The 22,390-nt window shown below is 38.6% G+C and overlaps 1 pseudogene; it reads left to right on the top strand.

Annotated features, from left to right (window-relative positions):
- Positions 1–22,075, top strand: part of LOC121497773 — a 40,652-nt pseudogene extending 18,577 nt beyond the window's left edge.
- Positions 22,076–22,390: the final 315 nt, after the last annotated feature.

Genomic DNA, 22,390 nt, shown 5'->3' with positions numbered 1-22,390 from the left:
ATGGTTAAGCATGCCTACCTTTAGCTCAGGGTGTGATCCCAGGGTCCTGGGATCGAGTCCCACATTGGGCACCCTGCAGGGAGCCTGCTTCTCCCTCTGCCTGTCTCTGCCTCTTTCTTTTTGTGTCTCATGAATAAATAAATAAAATCTTAAAAAAATAAAGGTTTCTTTTTTAATGTCATAATTTTGAAAAGCATTATAAAAGAGCCATTTCTAAAGGGGAAGCAAGATGACTATAATCCTCTTGAGGAGGCAGTATAGAACTCAGTAACCACTCTATGCCTTGGCTTCCTCATCTAATAAATGGGGGTGCTAATATAATATGGCAGTATTTATCCCATAACATTTTTATGAGGATTGAATTTAGCTGATTACTATAAAGAATTGGGCAAAGCACCTGGCACATATTAAGTTCCCTTGTTTGTAATTATTGTAATTAACATCATCACAGAGTTGGTGTCTATATGTGCCTGTCCCAGGCTTGCCCGTTGAGTGGCTCTCTTTGCTTCTGCATTCCTAGAGGCAGGCACAATTTTCACATCACCAGTCAGGATCCAGCACTCCTCATTTGTCCTTAAGAAAAAAACCCCAAGTAATGATGAAATGTCAAGATGGCTCTTGAAAGTAAAAAGCAGTTGAAGGCACTTGCCTCTGGGCTAGCAGACAAATATAGATAGGCACATCAGAATACTCACACCTCTCCCCTCACAAAAAAGTGTCACCTTTGTGCTGTAGAATCTCTTCTTGATACTTGACAGACCTCAAGCCCAACCACAGTCCTGTTCTCTCAGAGCTCCTGGGCCAAGGGAGCAGTGTCAGGAGCCACTCCTGAACTCCACCGTCTGTGTGAGCAGGCACTTGGAGCCAAGGCCATCAAGGCCTGGCTGACCCAGCAGTTGTAGTAGATTAGATTTGAGCTCACTGATTTTTACTCCTCAGAGACCAGGGATAAATTCCAGCCAACATAGGCAAAGCAAAATTTCAAGCCGCCTTTCTTATTCATTTTCTGATTTTTCTCTTGGCTTTCTGTATGTGCTACAAGCAGTGCTGGGCTAAAGCATCCTTTATCTTACTTTCTGGGAAGGAATTCTAATCATTCTACAACCTTTGTACCTGTGGGCTGAGGTAGAAGATTTTACTGCTTTTTAATATCACTTTAATTGAGAAGCCAGATCATGACTTAAATTATGGTTCTCCTGCCTTCCATTTCCATTTTCTGCCCATAAAATGCTCAGTTAATAGCCAGAGATCATAGGTCTTCCTGAAAGAACAGGAGGAGCTGGTTGTGATAAAGAGGTTATTTCTCCAAGTTGAGGTGATCATTCAAAATCTCATTAAGAATACATTTCTTGAAAATACTTCATAGTTCCTGAGGAAGAATATTTAATAAAGAAAACACACCTCTTCATGGGTGGTGGTGGTATGAGTATAGGTAGGTTATGAGTGAGACATGAGAGGATGATATTCGTGTGCTCAGTAGAACTTCTGCAGATTGCCTGATGACCTTATAGAGACAATATATTTGTGGTAATTAGACACTTCTGTATAACGTACCATGTGCAAATAGCTTCCAAGTCGTGTGTAAAATATATCCAAGAATTTTTCAAAAGGAAAATGCCACCTTTTCTGTATCAGGGTTGATGGTTGGTTTTATTGCATCAAGGGTACACAGAATTGGAGGAATCCTAAACATTAGATCAGGGCGTATTTTTGTCATTTGTTCATCTAGGACCCATGTTTATTTAATTAGCTCTTTAAGAATAGGCACGAAGGCGCCTGCTTTGCAAATACAGGGAATTGCAAGAGGGCCAGTGTGGCTGGAAGAGCGTTAGAAGATGAAGTCCAAGAGGTGGCCTGGGGGCCCCACCTCTGCAAGACAGAGTTTAACTATGTGAGATGAACAGCCATTGGTAGGGGAAAGGAGGGCTGCTAAGAGAATTGATTTGGTATAAACCGTTCTCAAATGACCACTGTCACTGTTACTTTGAGAAGAGCCTTAGTATGGGGGAGAGGTGGTCCAGGGTTGACCTAAGGACAGCAGTTACTGGGCTATTCTTAGGATGCAGTTGAGAAAACGTAGTGGTGTGACCTGGGAAGGTTGTGTTGGCAGTGACGAGTGGTGGGTGGTTCTGGACACATTTTGCTTGAAGTTTTACTGAGTTGTTTGGAAGATGGGGAAGTCAAGACTTTGGTAGTCCTTTTAATTTTGTAATCTGTATATGGTCTTGATAGTAACTCCAAAGTATTCATTTTGAGTAACCATAGGTTACATTTCCTGCCAGTGCCAGAGACTGACAGTGCTATTCAGAATGTTTTTCCTTCAGTGCACTAATTAGCTCACTCTAAAGGTTTGCTTAACCAACCAAGAGAATTACAGTTACTTACGTTAGGTTTTCTGTACACGGTCGATTCCAGTAATTCTGATTAGAGAAACAAAAGATTTTGGGTGTTTGTTGGGACTTTTTAAAGATTTTATTTATGAGAGCGTGCATGCACAAGCAGGGGGAGGGGCACAGGAAGAGGGAGAAGCAGACTCCCCGCTGAGCAGGGAGCCCAGTGTGGGGCTTGATCCCTGAACCCTGGGATCATGACCTGAGCTGAAGGCAGATGCTTAACTGACTAAGCCACCTGGGACCCCCAGGCCTTTTTTTATGATCTTTTTTCCATCTTTGAGGAAGGCTAAGTATTATTATTATTTTTTTAAAGGTATCACATACGATATGTGATCTGTGACTCATTTATTTATTTGTGATTTAAAAATATTCCAAATTCATTTAGCCAACATATAGTAAGTACATCGTTTCTGATATGTAGTGTTCATCAGTTGCATATAACACCCAGTGCTCATCACATCACCTCATGCCCTCTGTGACTCATTTTTTAATTTGTCACTTTGTTTTTATGGTTTATCCATGATAATGTGTACAGCTAGAGTTTATTCATTTGTACTGGTGTATAATAATTGATTGTACAAATATATAACAAATAATTTATTCTTTTTTTTGGCAGTGCTCATTTGAGTTGGATGCAGATAACTGCTGTTAAAAACAATGCTGCTGTGACTATCTTTGTACATGCTTTGTGATGCATGTGGGCAAGAGTTTCTTTTGAATATGACTGGTGGTATAATTGCTAATCATAGAATACATTAAAAAGTTAATCTTTAAAAGTATTGCCAGATTATATTTCAAAAGCAGTTGTACCAATTTATACTGTTGTCAGCAGCGTTTAAGAGATAATTAAGCACTTGTCAACACTTGATTTAGTCAATATTATCAACCTTTGCTCATCTCGTGGGTATAAAATGTCACATTTTTATGCACTTCTTGATTACTAATGAGGTTGATTATTGTTGTATAATCATACGACATTTTCTTTCTTCTTTTATGGAATGCCAGTTACTAAGTCGTGCTCATTTCTCCATTGTATTGTTTATTTTTTTTTATCATTGATTTGTAGAAGCTATTTAGATAAAATAACTCATGATTTTTGTTGCAAACACCTTTTCTCAGTTTGTAGTTTGATTTTTTTCACATTCTCTTCAGTTGTCTTTTGGTGAAGAAAATTTGTTAATTTTTATGTACCCAAGTTTATATATTTCTTATATAACTCGTGCTTTTAGGGTATTGATTTTGAAATAATTTTTCACTTTGACTTTGTAAATACATTGTGTATATCTTCTAGAAGCTTAAAATTTTGCCTTTTACATCAAGACTTTAGTTCATTTTGGAATTTGTTTTTGTGTATGAAGTGAGAAAGGAATACAGTTTCATGTTTTCCTCTCCTATACCGAACCATTTATCCAGCACTATTTAATGAATAGCCCTTCCTTTCCATAATGATCTACAATGCCATGTCTATAACCTATCAGATTTTTTCAGAAACATAGATCTATATTTTGGCTCTATATAGTGTTTTCTTGGTCAATAAATTGTGCCTGTGCCACTTTGTTTCAGTTACTATGGCTTTAATTTAGGAGGTTTTAATATCTAGTTGCAGAGTTGATTTTTCTTGCTTATCCATATTCCCCACTAGCTACCTTGTTCTTTCTCAAGCGAAGTCTTGCCTGATCTCAAAGAACTTCAGATTCCATGGAAACTGTACTGAATATATAAATAAATTTGTGGAAAATTGAAATTTTTATAAAATTTAGTTTTTAAAAAAAAGGTAGTTAGAAGCTTTGATTGCTGATCCACAGAAATAAAATAGATTTTGTATATTAATTTTATATCTAGCTATTTTATTAAATTCTCCTATTTTAAGTAACATGTATATTTTGGATTTTTAAAACTGCAAATAGTTGATATAATGTTAAATTAGTTCAAGTGTACAACATATAGTGATTTAACAATTTTATACATTAAGTGTATAGTGATGTATCATCACTGTATTTACCACATTATTAGAACATTATTGACTATCTTCCCTATGCTTTACTTTTCATCCTCATGACTTAGTTTGTAATGAGAAGTTTGTATCTTTTAATACCCTTTCTCTTATTTTGCCCATCTCCCCAACTCCTCCCATCTGGCAACCATTGTTGCTGTGTTGTCTGTATTTGTAGCTCTGACTTTACTTTTGTTTTTCACTTTTTAAAAGATTCTACATAAAAGTGAAGTCATGCAATATTTGTCTTTCTCTGCCTGATTTAGTTCACTAAACATAATACCCTCTAGGTCCATCCATGTTGTTGAAAATTGCAGATCTCATCCTTTTTAATGGTTGTGTAATATTCCACTTACATATGCCTCACCTTTTTTGTTCAATTATCTATTGATGGAAACTTAGATTGCTTCCATAGTTTGGCTGTGGTAAATAATGCCACAGTAAACATAGGGGTGTATATATCTTTTTGAATTAGTGTTTTCATTTTATTCAAATAAATACTAAATAGTGGAATTCCTAGATCATAGGTTATTTTGGTTTTTAATTTTTTGAGGAACTTTCATACAGTTTTCCACAGTGGCTGTACTGATTTATATTCCTCCAACAGTGTTTGAGGGTTCCCTTTTCTCCACATTCTTGCCAACACTAGTTATTATCTTGTCTTTTTGATTTTAGACATTTTGACAAGTTTAAGGGAATAATTCATTGTGGTTTTGTTTTGCATTTCTCTCATGCTGAGTGCTGTTGAGCATCTTTCTGTGTGTTCACCATTGTATTCATCTTCAGAAAAATGTCTATTCAGGTCATCTGCCCATTTTTTAATTAGACTTTTTTTTATATTGGGCTGTGTAAGTTCTTTGTATATTTTGTGTATGAACCCCTTATTGGATATATCATTTTCAAATATATTCTCCTACTCAGTAGGTAGCATTTTTATTTTGTTGATGGTTTTCTTCATTGTGTGAAAGCTTTTTATTTTGATGTAGTCTCAAGAGTTTCTTTTTCTTTTGTTTTTTTGCCCTAGGAGGTCTTATCCTTACAATCTTTGAGTTAATTTTGGTGTTACTTTTCTTGCTTTCTTACATAGAACATATAATACACTCATTTTTTGTCATCCTTCTTTTCTAATATAAGGACACATATTTTTCTGCCATGTACCAGATTCACATAATATTAGTGGTTTTAGTCTATCCTTTATTGGTTACAATTCAGTTCTAAGTATATTCCAATGGTTATTACTCTTTATTCTTTGGATTCATGCATTAGTTGGAAGTGTGTTTAAAAAGTTAAAAATGTGTTTTTTTGTTTATATTTTTTTGCTCTTGATTTCTAATTTAATTGCACTTGGCCACATTGAATTTGATACTCATTCCTTGAGATTTGTTGATATTTACCTTTAGTCTGTATTTTATGACCTATATTTTACAGATCTCTTAGGTGTGCTTGAGAAAAATGTGTATTCTCAAATTTTTGAGTGCAAGCTTTTATGTATGCCCAGTAAATTAAAAGTGATACTTATATTTTTCAAGTATTTTTTTGTTTATTTGAATAGCTTTCTTTTTTCAAGGTTGCTATGGTAATTTGAGGTCTTTTGTAGTTTCATACAAATTTTAGGATTGTTTGTACTGGTTCTGTGAAAAAATACGGACGGTATTTTGATACATATTGCATTGAGTGTGTAGATTGTTTTGGATAGTATAGACATTTTAATAAGGACAACAGCACTCCTTAATCCCCATCACCTATTTAACCCACCCCTACCCACCTCCCCACTGGTAATGATCAGCTCTGTGTAATTAAGAATTTTTTCCCCCCTTAAGTCTGGCTAGAGATGATTAATTTAGTGATTTTTTTCTTCTTCAGAGAACCAGCTCCCAGTTTCACTGATCTGTTCTATGATATTTTTGATTTTTATATCATTTATTTCTGCTCTTACCTTTATTATTTCCTTCCTTCTCCTGGTTTTGGGTTTTATTTGCTGTTCTTTTTCTAGCTCCTTTGAGGAGGTTAGCATAAGTTTAGGTTATTTATTTGAAAAATGTTTTTGATTCTTGAAGTAGACCTATATTGCTATAATCTTCCTTCTCAGAACAGCTTTTGCTTTTGGACCACGTGTTTTCATTTTCACTTATTTCCATGTATATTTCTATTCTTTTATTTCTTGGTTGACCCATTCATTGTTTAGTGGCATGTTATTTAACCTCTATGTATTTGTGTTCTTTCTTGATTTTTTCTTGACTTCTAGTTTCATAGTGTTGTGGTCATAAAAGATGCATCATAGGACTGATTTCTAAAATTTGTTCAGGCTTGTTTTGTGGCCTAATACATAATCTGTTCTGGAGAATGTTCTATAAGCACTTGAAAATAATGTATATTTGGTTATTTTAGGTTGGAATGTTGTGTGAATATATCTGCTAAATCCATCTGGTCCAGTGTGTCACTCAAAGCCATTGTTTCCTTGTTGATTTGGTGTTTAGATAATCTGTCCATAGATGTAAATGGAAAGTGAAAGTCCCCTACTATGACTGTATTATTATTTTAGTTTCTTTATGTTTGTTATTAATTGTTTTATGCATTTGGGGACTTCCATGTTGGGGGCATAAATATTTACAATTGGCATACCTTCTTGCTGGAGTCTTCCCTTGATTATTATATGGTGTTCTTCTTTGTGTCTTATTACAGTCTTGGTTTTAAAGCCTAGTTTGTCTCCTATAATGATTGGTACTCTGGCTTTCTTTTAACATCAATTTGCAGGTAAATGTTTCTCCATCCTCTCACTTTTAATTTGTAGGTGTCTTTAGGTCCTAAATGAGTCTCTGGTAGGCAGCATGTAGATGGGTCTTGTTTTTATTTAATCTATTGTGTCACTCTATGTCATTTGATTGGAGTGTTTATTCCACTTACAAGCTAGTTACATATTTATTGGCAATTTATTTTTTGTTTTGTGTTTTTTTTTCTGAAGATTTTTTCTCATCCTTTCTTATCTTTCTCTCTTTCATTTTTTTAATAAATTAATTTTTATTGGTGTTCAATTTACCAACATACAGAATAGCACCCAGTGCTCATCCCGTCAAGTGTCCCCCTCAGTGCCCGTCACCCATTCCCCCCCACCCCCCGCCCTCCTCCCCTTCCACCACCCCTAGTTCGTTTCCCAGAGTTAGGAGTCTTTATGTTCTATCTCCCTTCCTGATATTTCCCACACATTTCTTCTCCGTTCCTTTATATTCCCTTTCACTATTATTTATATTCCCCAAATGAATGAGAACATACACTGTTTGTCCTTCTCCGATTGACTTACTGCACTCAGCATAATACCCTCCAGTTCCACCCACTTTGAAGCAAATGGTGGGTATTTGTCGTTTCTAATGGCTGAGGAATATTCCATTGTATACATAAACCACATCTTCTTTATCCATTCATCTTTCAATGGACACCGAGGCTCCTTCCACAGTTTGGCTATTGTGGACATTGCTGCTAGAAACATCGGGGTGCAGGTGTCCTGGCGTTTCATTGATCTGTATCTTTGGGGTAAATCCCCAACAGTGCAATTGCTGGGTCGTAGGGCAGGTCTATTTTTAACTCTTTGAGGAACCTCCAAACAGTTTTCCAGAGTGGCTGCACCAGTTCACATTCCCACCAACAGCAACATTTGTTGTTTCCTGCCTTGTTAATTTTCCCCATTCTCACTGGTGTGAGGTGGTATCTCATTGTGGTTGTGATTTGTATTTCCCTGATGGCAAGTGATGCAGAGCATTTTCTCATGTGCATGTTGGCCATGTCCATGTCTTCCTCTGTGAGATTTCTCTTCATGTCTTTTGCCCATTTCATGATTGGATTGTTTGTTTCTTTGGTGTTGAGTTTAATAAGTTCTTTATAGATTTTGGAAACTAGCCCTTTATCTGATATGTCATTTGCAAATATCTTCTCCCATTCTGTAGGTTGTCTTTTAGTTTTGTTGACTGTATCCTTTGCTGTGCAAAAGCTTCTTATCTTGATGAAGTCCCAACAGTTCATTTTTGCTTTTGTTTCTTTTGCCTTCGTGGATGTATCTTGCAAGAAGTTACAGTGGCCAAAATCAAAAAGGGTGTTGCCTGTGTTCTCCTCTAGGATTTTGATGGAATCTTGTCTCACATTTAGATCTCTCATCCATTTTGAGTTTATCTTTGTGTATGGTGCAAGAGAGTGTCTAGTTTCATTCTTCTCCATGTGGATGTCCAATTTTCCCAACATCATTTATTGAAGAGACTGTCTTTCTTCAAATGGATAGTCTTTCCTCCTTTATCGAATATTAGTTGACCATAAAGTTCAGGGTCCACTTCTGGATTCTCTATTCTGTTCCATTGATCTATGTGTCTGTTTTTGTGCCAGTACCACACTGTCTTGATGACCACAGCTTTGTAGTACAGCCTGAAATCTGGCATTGTGATGCCCCCAGCTATGGTTTTCTTTTTTAAAATTCCCCTGGCTATTCGGGGTCTTTTCTGATTCCACACAAATCTTAAAATAATTTGTTCTAACTCTCTGAAGAAAGTCCATGGTATTTTGATAGGGATTGCACTAAACGTGTAGATTGCCCTGGGTAACATTGACATTTTCACAATATTAATTCTGCCAATCCATGAGCATGGAATATTTTTCCATCTCTTTGTGTCTTCCTCAGTTTCTTTCAGAAGTGTTCTATAGTTTTTAGGGTTTAGATCCTTTACCTCTTTGGTTAGGTTTATTCCTAGGTATCTTATGCTTTTGGGTGCAAATGTAAATGGGATTGACTCCTTAATTTCTCTTTCTTCAGTCTCATTGTTAGTGTATAGAAATGCCACTGATGTCTGGGCATTGATTTTGTATCCTGCCACACTACCAAATTGCTGTATGAGTTCTAGCAATCTTGGGGTGGAGGCTTTTGGGTTTTCTATGTAGAGTATCATGTCATCGGCGAAGAGGGAGAGTTTGACTTCTTCTTTGCCAATTTGAATGCCTTTAATATCTTTTTGTTGTCTGATTGCTGAGGTGAGGACTTCCAGTACTATGTTGAATAGCAGTGGTGAGAGTGGACATCCCTGTCTTGTTCCTGATCTTAGGGGAAGGCTCCCAGTGCTTCCCCATTGAGAATGATATTTGCTGTGGGCTTTTCGTAGATGGCTTTTAAGATGTCGAGGAAAGTTCCCTCTATCCCAACACTCTGAAGTGTTTTGATCAGGAATGGATGCTGTATTTTGTCAAATGCTTTCTCTGCATCTAATGAGAGGATCATATGGTTCTTGATTTTTCTCTTGCTGATATGATGAATCACATTGATTGTTTTACGAGTGTTGAACCAGCCTTGTGTCCCGGGGATAAATCCTACTTGGTCATGGTGAATAATTTTCTTAATGTGTTGTTGGATCCTATTGGCTAGTATCTTGTTGAGAATTTTTGCATCCATGTTCATCAGGGATATTGGTCTGTAATTCTCCTTTTTGGTGGGGTCTTTGTCTGGTTTCGGAATTAAGGTGATGCTGGCCTCATAGAACGAATTTGGAAGTACTCCATCTCTTTCTATCTTTCTGAACAGCTTTAGTAGAATAGGTATGATTTCTTCTTTAAACGTTGATAGAATTCTCCTGGGAAGCCATCTGGCCCTGGACTCTTGTGTCTTGGGAGGTTTTTGATGACTGCATCAATTTCCTCCCTGATTATTGGCCTGTTCAGGTTTTCTATTTCTTCTTGTTCCAGTTTTGGTAGTATGTGGCTTTCCAGGAATGCGTCCATTTCTTCTAGATTGCCTAATTTATTGGCGTAGAGCTGTTCATAATATGTTTTTAAAATCATTTGTATTTCCTTGGTGTTGGTAGTGATCTCTCCTTTCTCATTCATGATTTTATTAATTTGAGTCTTCTCTCTTTTCTTTTTAATAAGGTTGGCTAATGGTTTATCTATCTTATTAATTCTTTCAAAGAACCAACTCCTGGTTCTGTTGGTCTGTTTCACAGTTCTTTTGGTCTTGATTTCATTGAGTTCTGCTCGAATTTTAATTAACTCTCTTCTTCTGCTGGGCGTGGGGTCCATTTGCTGCTTTTTCTCTAGCTCCTTTATGTGTAAGGTGAGCTTTTGTATTTGAGTTCTTTCCAGTTTTTGAATGGATGATTGTATTGCGATGTATTTTCCCCTCAGGACTGCTTTTGCTGCATCCAAAGATTTTGAACGGTTGTATCTTCATTCTCATTAGTTTCCATGAATCTTCTTAATTCTTCCTTAATTTCCTGGTTGACCTTTTCATCTTTTAGCAGGATGGTCCTTAACCTCCACGTGTTTGTGGTCCTTCCAAACTTCTTGTTGTGGTTTAGTTCTAATTTCAAGGCATTATGGTCTGAGAATATACAGAGGAGTATCCCGATCTTTTGTTATCAGTTCAGAACCGATTTGTGATCCAGTATGTGGTCTATTCTGGAGAAAGTTCCATGTGCACTTGAGAAGAATGTGTATTTAGTTGAGTTTGGATGTAAAGTTCTGTAGATATCTGTGAAATCCATCTGGTCCAGTGTATCATTTAAAGCTCTCGTTTCTTTGGAGATGCTGTGCTTAGAAGACCTATCGAGGGTAAAAAGAGCTAGATTGAAGTCACCAAGTATAAGTGTATTATTATCTAAGTATTTCTTCAGTTTGGTTATCAATTGGTTTAAATATTTGGCAGATCCCACATTCGGGGCATATATATTGAGGATTGTTAAGTACTCTTGTTGGATAGATCCTTTGAGTATGAGATAGTGTCCCTCTTCATCTCTCACTATAGTCTTCGGGGTAAATTTTAATTTATCTGATATGAGGATGGCTACCCCTGCTTTCTTTTGAGGACCATTTAAATGGTAAATGGTTCTCCAACCTTTTATTTTCAGGTTGTAGGTGTCCTTCTGTCTAAAATGAGTCTCTTGTAGACAACAAATAGATGGGTCCTGCTTTTTTATCCAGTCTGAAACCCTGCACCTTTTGATGGGGTCATTAAGCCCGTTCATGTTCAGAGTTACTATTGAGAGATATGAGTTTAAATTTTTTTTTTAATTTTTATTTATTTATGATAGTCACAGAGAGATAGAGAGAGAGGCAGAGACACAGGCAGAGGGAGAAGCAGGCTCCATGCACCGGGAGCCTGACGTGGGATTCGATCCCGGGTCTCCAGGATCGCGCCCTGGGCCAAAGGCAGGCGCCAAACCGCTGCGCCACCCAGGGATCCCAAGAGATATGAGTTTAGTGTCACCATGATATCTATTCAGTCCTTGTTTTTGTGGATTGTTCCACTGATGTTCTTCTTAAAGGGGAATTTAAGAGTCCCCCTTAAAATTTCTTGCAGAGCTGGTTTGGAGGTCACATATTCTTTCAGTTCCTGCCTGTCTTGGAAGCTCTTTATCTCTCCTTCCATTTTGAATGAGAGCCTTGCTGGATAAAGTATTCTTGGTTGCATGTTCTTCTCATTTAGAACCCTGAATATATCATGCCAGCCCTTTCTGGCCTGCCAGGTCTCTGTGGAATGGTCTGCTGTTACCCTAATACTCCTCCCCATAAATCAGGGACTTTTTTTCTCTTGCTGCTTTAAGGATCTTCTCCTTATTTGGAATTTGCAAGCTTCGCTATTAAATGTCAAGGTGTTGAACGGTTTGTATTGATTTTAAGGGGGGCTCTCTCTATTTCCTGGATCTGAATGCCTGTTTCCCTTCCCAGATTAGGAAAGTTTTCAGCTAGGATTTGTTCAAATACATCTTCTGGCCCTCTGGCCCTTTTGGCGCCAACGGGAACCCCAAGTAAACATAGGTTTTTCTTCCTCAGGCTGTCATTTATTTCCCTTAATCTGTCTTCATGGTCTCTTAATTGTCTGTCTCTTTTTTCCTCAGTTTCCCTCTTTGCCATCAACTTGTCTTCTATGTCACTCACTCGTTCTTCCACCTCGTTAAGCCTCGTCGTTAGGACTTCTAGCTTGGATTGCATCTCATTTAATTGATTTTTAATTTCTGCCTGATTGGATCTAAATTCTACAGTCATGAAGTTTCTTGAGTCCCTTATGCTTTTTTCTAGAGCCACCAGTAGCTGTATAATAGTGCTTCTGAATTGGCTTTCTGACATTGAATTGTAATCCAGATTTTGTAACTCTGTGGGAGAGAGGACTGTTTCTGATTCTTTCTTTTGAGGTGAGGTTTACCTCACCTAGTCATTTTGCTCAGTGCAGAGTGGCCAAAAACAAGTTGTATCGGGAAAAGGAGAAGAAGAAAGAGAGAGAAGGAAAGAGAAGAGAAAAAGAAAAAAGAGAAAGAAGAAAAAAAGGGAAAAAATAATAAAAAGAGAAAGAAAAAGAAAGGTGAAAAAAAGAAAAAAAAAGGGGCGTGGGGGAAGCAATCAGAAATCAAAAAGAAAGAAAGAAAAAAAAAACCACAAAACAAAACAAAAACAAAAAACACGTGGGAGTATCTTCTGATTCTGTATACTCTAAGTCCCTTGACTTCCCCTGGACCTGGTCCGTCTCGCTGGTCTTCTGGGGGAGGGGCCTGCTGTGCTGATTCTCAGGTGTTAGCACTTGGGGGAGCTGCTCTGCCCCTGCCTGGTGCAGGGCTCAGTGGGGGTTGTTTACCCCGTGAGGCCCCAGGAGGAACAACCCCAGTGGCGGGGCCAGCTCTGCAGCCCTGGAGTCAGCCCCCACAGTAACTCCGGAGCTCTCTGTCTGCAGGGCCTGGAGGCTCCGGGGCAGGGCCGCTGATCTGCTCAGCTCGGGGCAGGAGCGTCCTTGCTGTCCTGGGCCCTCCTGGCCTCTGCCTGTCCCGGGGGAGGCCGGATCCTGGGCTGTGTCCCGGCGCCCTGTGCTCCGGGGCCTGCGCTGTTGGATTCGCGCTCCCGGCTGAGCCGGGGCGCCCACTCCGCGGAGCCGCCCCCGAGCCCCTCCGAGCTGCTCCGGGTCCCACCTTGCGCGCTGCAGCCCTTACGGAGCTCGGCGCGCTCTCCCGGGGTGCAGGTGCCTGTTAGTGTCCCAGAGAGCCCAAGGGCATCCCCGCCCTCCTGGGTCCTGCTCTAACTCCCTGCGAGGCCTTTCCACCCGGGAAGGTTGGTGCAGCTCCTGCTCCTCCGGGACGGGGCTCTCCTGTCCTGGGACACTCGCCCCGGCCTCAGCCCGGCTCCTCGCGGGCCCCTCCCCCTTGGAGGCCTTTTGTTTCTTTATTTCTTTTTCCCCGTCTCCCTACCTTGATAGAAGCACGAACTCTTCTCACTGTAGCATTCCAGCTGGTCTCTCTTTAAATCTCAGGCCGAATTCGTAGAATTTCAGGATGATTTGCAGGTTATCTAGGTAACCTGTGGGGACAGGTGATTTGGGGACCCTACTCTTCCGCCGTCTTGCCCCTCCTCCCTCTTTCTCTCTTTCATGATTTGCTATTTGTGTGGTTTGCCTCAAGGGAACCCAAAGTTAGAGAGCCAAGGTCAGTCTCTCAGATATCTTGGCGGATCTGCAAACTTTCACAGTATAAAAGTGGACCTCATTACTGGAGTCACTTGTCTGGATGCCTGGAGTCTTTTTCTTAAATAAAAAAAAAATTATTTATTTATTCCTGAGAGACACACAGAGAGAAGCAGAGACATAGGCAGAGGGAGAAGCAGGCTCCCTTGTAGGGAGCCTGATCTGGGACTCAATCCAAGGACCCCATCAAGGTGCCCTTAGATGCCTGACTTCTATTGAATCTCATTTCAGTAATCACTTGATCTCTGGTTAACTCCTGGATATTATTTGGAAGTTCTTCTTAAACATACTTTATTAATTTTTAAAAATTGTCTTCAGTGGGAAGGCTACTCCAAATTACTGAGCACCGATTAGCAGATACGGCAGCATCATCTCTTACCTCCTCATTTTTTTGGTATCATTTTTTTATTCCTTTCTTTGGGGTTCTCATTAGATATGTTTTAAACCTTCTCACTCTATCCTGAATATCTTCTAAGTTCTCCACCATAGTTTCTATTTCTTTTTCTTTCTGTATTGTAATTTTAGCTGGTTATTTAGTTCGATCTTGTGGTATTTTCCTTCTTCCATCCCATTTCTAATCTGCTGTAAGAGCATTCTAAATGTCATTTCAAATAATATTTTTCATTCTTTTTCAAAAATATTCTTCATACTTGTTTTTTCATGTTCAATATTTATTTTGGTAGACGTTTTGCACACAGTGATTTTATATTTTGATTCTGGCATGTGAGGTTGGTGGTGGTCTGTTTTTTGTTGTTTTTTCTAGTGGTTTATTTCCTTATGTGTTGGTTGATTTTTTTTTTATTGTAAACCATATTTGGTCATCATTAATCTGGGGCAAAGTTGGGAGTCTAAATTGAGAGTTTCTTTCTCAAGGAGGAAATTATTTTTTATTCTCCTGAAAGTCAGGGTGTGCTATTGGGCAATGATTTTATTGCCAGTCCAAGTGAGTCAATATGTGTCTCAGATTCAATTTCTCTACCTTGTGTCTGGGACAAAGCTTAGATTCTACATCACAGTTCTGAGATAGATTCTACATCACAGTTCTGAGATAGATTCTTGTCCTCAGTGTAGCCCATGTTGGGTAACTACATGGGATGTAGTTACCGCTCAGCATTCTGATACCAGCACACGGTTTACTCCTTACTTGTAATTTTTCTTAATTTCTAAAACCCCAGCTGTGCAATAAAAATTAGATTTTATCCAGTTGTAGTTATTCTGTCATGCACAAAACCTTCAGAATACTTAATGTAGCATATTGGAAGAAGCAGAAACTTCGTTCTAAAATTTTAATTTGACATTGAGAGTCCATTATCAAAATAAAATTCATTGGATGAAAATGTTGACTTTGCAAATGATTTAGAAAGCTAAACTTAAATTCAGATTCATTTTCTCCCAGTTATTTAGACCTGGTCTTTGTAAGTATTTAAAAAACGTCACAGATGATACTGGGGGAAAAATGTCACAGACAACAACATGTGGAGTATGGTTCTTTGTAAACTCCTAAATTTGTTCACAGTAGGGCTGCATTCCATTGGTACTCTATTTTTATTTAAACTCTTTTTTGAGTACAGTTCACACACGTTGTCAAATTAGTTTCAGGTGTTCACACAGTGATTCAACATCTCCATGTGTTACATTGTGCTCACCAGAAGTGTAGCTACTATCTGTCACCATGCAATGCAATTAGAATATGTTGACTGTATTCCCTATGCTGTAATTTTTGTTCCCATGATGTCCTCTCTTTTAAAAAATTTATTACTAGATCAGTAGATTTTAAACCTACTACATATTGAAAATACCGAGGAGGACTCCCAAACAAATTCCTTAAGCCTAATCCATAGCAGCTCAAATTCTTAGGTGATGGTGAACTGGAAAAGTGAGGCACAGGAAATTGCCTTTTTTTTAAAAAAAAATTTTTTTTAGGATTTATTTATTTAGAGAAAGAGTGAGAGAGTGTATGCAAGCGGGGGTTGGTGGAGGGCACAGAGGGAGATGGAGAGAATCTCAGGCAATCTCCCTGTAAGCACAGAGGCTGATCTCATGACCTTGAGATCACAACCCCAGCCAAAATCAAGAGCTGGGTGCTCAACCTATTTAGCCATCCAGGTGCCCCAGGAATTTTCATTTTGAATAAGGTAATAGGTAATTCTAATGTACAAACAAATTTAGGAGGCATAGATCTAGGAAACATCTACTTTGCTTTTGCTAGTAAAAGATATTTAAGGGTTCTTCTATCTTTGGCATCTTAAGGGTTATTCATTTATCAACTACTTCCCCCTCCTCCCACCCTTCATGTATTTACTGTGAACATGAAAAGGGCTACAAAGGACATAAGATAAATAAAACACATCTTCAAGGAGTTTATAGTCTAGATAGTAGGATTAGGCACACCTTCATGTATATTGCGTAAGGTATTTGCAATATTGTTAGACAAAGTTCAGTGCTGGAAAGGAAGCAACTATGGGAATTCCTACAGGTGTCATCAGGGCTATTGGCCAGAGGTTGAGACTTGAATAGGTATCAGAAGCCTTAAGAGATAAGAAACATAGAAAAATAGAGTCCTTAAAGGCCTTGGGTCAGTTGGAGATTTAGTGAACAAAACAAAAGAGTTTCCTTTTTGCGATTTGAGCCAGATGTTTGAATTCCCTGGAAATGTATAACAACATACTCTATCTAGGCTTTGTTAGATAGATGTAAAAAATGGCTTTCAGCCTTGAATAGCTGTATGGTAATAGAACCTTCAGGAGTGAAAAGATGCCTTCTTGCCAATAAATATTTACTACTGAGGTTTGGATTTAGGGCAACAATTACCATCTCCGTGTTGATTCTCTGCTAGTAAGTTAATGATTTCCTCACCTGTACTTGGTGTCCCATAGCTATTTTGGTTCATCATTAGTTGGAAAGAGTAACAACCTGTAGGCCGAATCAATCTTTGACATATAGTTAGAAGAGGAAAAGGACAAGGAAGGAAAATGATGTTGCCTTTGAAATGCACAGTCACAGCATACTTGCTATTATAGAATGAAGACTAATGATTCTTGTAGGTTTTAGCTTTACAGTCAGCTTTAGCAAACTCTTTCTTACCTGTTCCATGAAGAGGTTGCCTCTGTCATTTTCTATCATTTCACCCAAGTTATTTCTTTCCTTAACCACAAGTTAAAATCATACTTTATTTTTTTCTCCTTCTTTAGCTCTCTCACTAGAATGTACCTATCTGAGACAACAGATAGTGTCTGCCTAGTTCTACCTTTGCATCCCTAGAGCCTAGAAATGTTGAACACAGTGCTTGTTAAATATTTGCTGAATAAATGAAGTGCTGAAGTGCTTTAACAGTGTGGAATGCTGAGTGTCTAGTGAAACAAATCCAGATTCATGGCACATGTCCTCATTCTTTTATTTCACTTTGTAAGTAATCTCCTTTGACATTTTTTTGGGTGCCATTTAGGACACATATTTTAGTTACCTCTTTTGTTAAAGCAAAGAAGGCATCTCTTAGCTGGCTTCTGATAGTCTCTGCTTGTAACCCACCCTAAATGTGGATGCTAGACTAATTTTTCTAGAACAGTTTTTTTCTGTCATGCCCCTGTTCAAACATTCAATAACACATGATTATTTGGAGAATACTACAGAATATTCATCAGATCTCTTCCTCTACTTTAATTTCAGCTTTCTTTTCCAATGTTACTCCTCATTCTCCCTTGGTGAAATTTCTACCTCATTCATACTTACAGGCCTGTCTTCTCCAACAGCCTTGCTTCCTCCAAATATATCATGGATGATCTCACTTGATGGCATGGCTCATTCCAGCTGGTATGCTATTCATTTTTCATCCATCTGTTAAAATCCTATCAATTAAAAGACTCAACTGCCAATAAAGGCTTCCACATTAGTCTAGCCCATGGGATTATTCCTTCTTCTTTATTGTCCCAAAGCCCAAATATCCCTTTATTTTTCCCAATGACATCGTATGCTTATTATCTGATTTTCACATATAAATTTTCTTGTATATATCAAAGTATCTTATAAGTCCCCCTGTTTATATTCTTATTTCCCTACATCTTTACTCAGTTCCATTGATAGAGTAGACACTCAAAAAGCAATTGCTGAACAAATAAATAAATTAATAAATCTTGCAAGAACAGTATATCTATATCTGGTATGTTGGATAACACTGGTCTCTTTTGATAGTGATCGGTTGATATTGGATACTTTTTTTTTTTATACTGGATACTTTGAGCACAGAGTTGAGCATTCTTGGCTCAGCAAGAACAATATCACAATTCCTATATTTGCCCAGGAGAGGTAGAGGAAGTGGCATATTGTATGCAGTAAGTTCATTTGAAGTGCATAAAATTGACTTGTTTGTAGGTAGAAAATGGTTAGATATTGGAATGTTAATATTACTTAACCTAATACTTCCTGATCTTAATTTTTATATTATTTCAAACTTACTCTCTTTTACCTTGTGAAAATCTTGAAACTCTTGTCAGAATTTATGTCAATGAATTAGTTCACTTATAAGTCTATGATCAAATAGTCAGCATATATCCAGATCATTTAGGTTGTGTAGCTATGGTTAGACATGGCTTGAAATCTATAGATGGATAAGACTGACTACCTACTGCCTTTTCTAAGGAGAGTAAATGAAAATAAATATTCTGGTACTAAATGGTAGTGTTATCATATTCTATTGCTAATACACAGGCTAATTTGTGCATTTATTTAAATGTTATGTATAAGACCTGTAAACTAATAATATGTCATGGATTTCCTTAGAACTAGGAATCTTTGAACAAAAATTAAGTTAATTTTCATATCAGTATTGGGGTTTGTAATAGTAACAGTTTCTAATTATGTTCAGCAAGGTTAACTCTACTAATGTGCTTATGTTTTCTGCTATGTAGTATTATTTGACCATATGGAGTCCTTAATTTGTGTTTAGAGTTTGCTATCCATCTTCTCAATGGTCTACAGAACATCCACAAATAACTAATCACTGAGGGAAGAAGTGTTGGGGTTCAAACCAGGACAAGGCAGTGATGAATGGCTTCCCTCATATGAAATATTTTGCTTCTGCTGCTCAAGTTATACTTAGGATGTGCAAGCAAATCCATAAGTTGTTCAGCACATTATAATCTACATTTTCTTTGAATCTCCACCTTGGAAACTTCTCTAAAGTTGGGAATTTATATCAAGTGCAAAATCTGATACTGAGATTCTGGATGCCTAGAGGTCCTTTACTGAGAAGAAATCTGTCATGTTGTCTAGAGGAGGTGCCCTGCATTTTGTGAGCTTTATGTCAGTAAGGCTAGTAACTTATTGTAGGGAGGTAAGCATGATTTTAGAGTTTGAACAGAATCAAAAACAAGAACTTAGTTTTCAAATTAGAACAGTTGGGTTTCTAAGTTAGAACAAGACTCTTCCAATATTTCAGCTGATTTTTGGGCTGGTGGAACCACCCCTCAACTGTGGTTCTAACGCCCTCCAGGATAAATGCCAAACCTAATTAGTATATCCTTACACTTCCTGTCTGTAAAACAGAGATAAAGCTGTATTGCCTTTTTCATCGTACTTTTTCATCGTACTACCTCTCTTCAGGTAAACTTAACTGAAGAGGAAAGTCAGAGCCACCTAAATAAAATAAGTAATTAAGTAATTTTGATGGAGGGAAGTCCATTTGTAATCTTTCTTTATATTTTAATGTGATTTGTCCTCCCTTTTCCCTCCTTCCATATCTTTATTCCCTCTTTTCTCCTCTTTTTCGTCCTCAGAACCAAATTAGACTTTTCAATATAGGCTAAAATAAACGGTGTTTGGAAAAGGTAACTGTCCGTTGCATTTAGCTGAATTAATGTTTCAGGTATATGGAAAACCCAGGGTGCTATGATGGAAATAACTTGAGAAAGCATATGTGTGAGGCTTAGGAAATTGGTGGGGGGAATAAAAAAAACTTATATAGACATTACTTTATCTTGAAAAAGGAACACAAGCTCGTTGAACGTGGCGCCAGATCTGCAGACAGCTGTTCTCTCCACGAGCTGAGCCTGGCCCACACAGAAGCAACTACGTCTAAGGGACCTGCAGTCGGGATCTATCTTGGCACCACCTACTCTTGCGTGGGTGTCTTCCAGCAGGGAAAGTGGAAATAATTCCCAATGATCAGGGAAACAGAACCACCCCAAGTTATGTTGCCTTCACTGACACTGAATGATTGATTGGTGGTGCTGCGAAGAATCAAGTTGCGATGAACCCCACCAACACGGTTTTCAATGCCAAGGGCCTGATTGGAAGTAGATTTGATGATGATGTTGTCCAATCTGATGTGAAGCATTGGTCCTTCATGGTGGTGAATGATGCTGTCAGGCCTAAGGTCCAAGTAGAATACAAGGTGGAGACAAAAAGTTTCTATCCAGAGGAGGTGTCCTCTATGGTTCTGACAAAGATGAAGGAAATTGCAGAGGTCTACCTTGGGAAGACTGTTACCAATGCAGTTGTCACGGTACCTGCATACTTCAATGACTCTCAGTGTCAGGCTACTGAAGATGCTGGAACTATTGCCGGTCTTAACATACTTCAAATCATCAATGAGCCAACTGCTGCTGCTATTGCATCTGGCTTAGACAAGAAAGTTGGAGCTGAAATGAACGTGTTGATCTTTGATTTAGGAGGTGGCACTTTTGATGTGTCAATCCTTACTATTGAAGATGGGATCTTTGAGGTCAAGTCCATAGCTAGAGACACCCACTTAGGTGGAGAAGACTTTGAAAACCAAATGGTCAACCATTTTATTGCAGAATTCAAGCGCAAACACAAGAAGGATATCAGTGAAAACAAGAGGGCAGTCCTGCTGTCTCTGTACTGTGTGCAAATGGGCTAAGCACCTTTTCTTCCAGCACCCAGGCCAGTATTGAGATTGATTCTCTGAACAAAGGAATTGACTTCTATACCTCTAGTACTCATGCCTGGTTTGAAGAATTAAATGCTGACCTGTTCCGTGGCACCCTGGACCCTGTAGAGAAAGCTCTTTGGCATGTCAAGCTGAACAAGTCTCAGATCCATGATATTGTCCTCGTGGGTGGTTCTATTTGTATCCCCAAGATTCAGAAACTTCTGCAAGATTTCTTCAATGGAAAGGAACTGAATAAGAGTATCAACCCTGATGAGGCTGTTGCTTATGGTGTAGCTGTCCAGGCAGCCATTCTTTCTGGTGACAAATCTGAAAATGTTCAAGATTGGAAAGCTCTTTGGCATGTCAAGCTGAACAAGTCTCAGATCCATGATATTGTCCTCGTGGGTGGTTCTACTCGTATCCCCAAGATTCAGAAACTTCTGCAAGATTTCTTCAATGGAAAGGAACTGAATAAGAGTATCAACCCTGATGAGGCTGTTGCTTATGGTGTAGCTGTCCAGGCAGCCATTCTTTCTGGTGACAAATCTGAAAATGTTCAAGATTGCTATTGGATGTTACCCCACTTTCTCTTGGTATTGAAACTGCTGGAGGAATCATGACTGTGCTCATCAAGCACAATACTACCATTCCTACCAAACAGACACAAACCTTTACTACCTACTCTGACAACCAGCCTGGTGTGCTTATTCAGCTCTATGAAGGTGAGTGTGCTATGACCAAGGATAACAACCCTACTTGGCACGTTTGAACTCACAGGCATACCTCCTGCTCCTCGTGGCATTCCTCAGATTGAAGTCACTTTTGATATTGATGCTAATGTTATCCTCAAAGTGTCTGCCATGGATAAGAGCACAGGAAAAGAGAACAAGATTACCATCACTAATGAAAAGGGCCGCTTGAGCAAGGAGGACATTGAGCACATAGTCCAGAAAGCTGAGAAGTACAAAGTGGAAGATGAGAAGCGGAGAGACGAGGTGTCTTCCAATAATTCACTTGAATCTTATGAATTCAACATGAAAACAACTGTTGAAGATGAAAAACCTCAGGGCAAAATCAATGACGAAGACAAACAGAAGATTCTTGACAAGTGCAATGAAATCATCAACTGGCTCGATAAGAACCAGACTGCAGAGAAGGAAGAATTTGAACATCAGCAGAAAGAGCTGGAGAAAGTCTGCAACCCCAACATTATGAAGCTATACCAGAGTGCAGGAAGCAAGCCAGGAGGAATGCCTGGAGGCCTTCCGGTTGGTGGAGCTCCTCTCTCTGGTGGTGCCTCCTCTGGGCCTACCAATGGAGAGATTGATTAAGCCAACCTGATGACAGGTCTAGCATTGTTCCACACATTTGAAGGACCCAAATTTGTAGCAAATTCCATGGTAGTTTTAAAGTCAAGCTGCTCTAGTAAATATACTGGGCATTCTTGATACTTGAATATGGAATATGTGCACAGGGAAAGGAAATAAACATTGCACTTTTAAGCATTGTATTGTTAAGTGGAAAATGCAATGTCTTAAATAAAACTGTATTTAAAATTGGCACCCCCCCCCAAAAAAAAAAGAAAAAGGAACACAAGATTGATGCCAGTGTTCTGCAGAGGATAGAAACACTAGATGAAAGAGATT

This window comes from Vulpes lagopus, chromosome 8 (assembly GCF_018345385.1).
Source record: "Vulpes lagopus strain Blue_001 chromosome 8, ASM1834538v1, whole genome shotgun sequence".
Taxonomy (NCBI): Eukaryota; Metazoa; Chordata; class Mammalia; order Carnivora; family Canidae; genus Vulpes; species Vulpes lagopus.
The sequence above is the reverse complement of the archived record's forward strand: the minus strand, read 5'-3'. Positions and strand labels throughout refer to the sequence as shown.